The sequence below is a fragment of the Otolemur garnettii genome, unplaced genomic scaffold (assembly GCF_000181295.1).
Source record: "Otolemur garnettii isolate 467f Iridium unplaced genomic scaffold, OtoGar3 scaffold00140, whole genome shotgun sequence".
Taxonomy (NCBI): domain Eukaryota; kingdom Metazoa; phylum Chordata; class Mammalia; order Primates; family Galagidae; genus Otolemur; species Otolemur garnettii.
In genome coordinates, this window is record NW_003852535.1 from 5,231,404 (window position 1) to 5,232,373 (window position 970).

A 970-nucleotide genomic window follows, 5' to 3' on the forward strand; every position below is an offset into this window, starting at 1 on the left:
CACAGTCCCCGGCAGCTCTTGAATAAAGAGACTCCCTTGCTAGTTTGACTTGTCGGGTTGTGTTGTCTCTGGGGAACCCCTGGGCACAATAACTGGAGATGGAAAAGCAACCACTTCTTGAGCTTGGTTACCTGGGGCCTTTTAAGTTGCTATTCCCCTAGAACGTTCTTCTCCCAGCACTTCTTTGCATGGCGAGCTTCTCCCCAACACTCAATTGCTACCTCAATGTCTCCTCCTTCATGGGGTGTTTCCTGACCACTCTGGTCTCCCAGCCACAGAGCCTGACTCATTGGCAGGGTTCTGTAGACATCTGTTGAGTGCATTTCCCCACGCGCTTTTCATGGGTACCCTGTGAGAATGACAGTGAGCTTAATTGACATTTGAGGAAACTGAAGCTTGGGGAACTAAGTAACTCCCTCAAAGATTTATGGCAAGTAAATGGTAGAGCCAAGATTTGAACCCAGATCTGTCTGACTGCAAATTCCATGCTCTTGACAAGTCTTTTGATCCTCAGTTGTGGGCTTGGGAGATCAGGAAATGAGGCAGTGGAAAAAGAGGAAAGGAAGGCTTTTGAAAATATTCATTCCTCCTATGAACATTTCTTGTGGGGTGCTCTAAGCTAAGTCCATAAGGCTTCATAGGCAGGGCCATGGAGGACAGTGTACAGAGCATGGCTAAATACAAATATCATTATCAAGTATCACTTAACACATTCAGCTAATATGGGTTATCCAGGAACAAAAGTCACTCAAGGTCTTCCGGGAGATTTTGCATTCCTTTGAATGCAAAAAACATTTGTACATTATTTGCTATCATTGCTATCTGCACATGCTCTCACCAAAGCCAGGGGATGGTTAGACACATCTTGTCAAGTTAAAAAATCTACCTTATGCACCACCAAGTCTCTGCACGCGCTCTCCTCTTCTAGCTCCTACTAGCCATTCATGCCTCTGCACCACCATCAATCTCA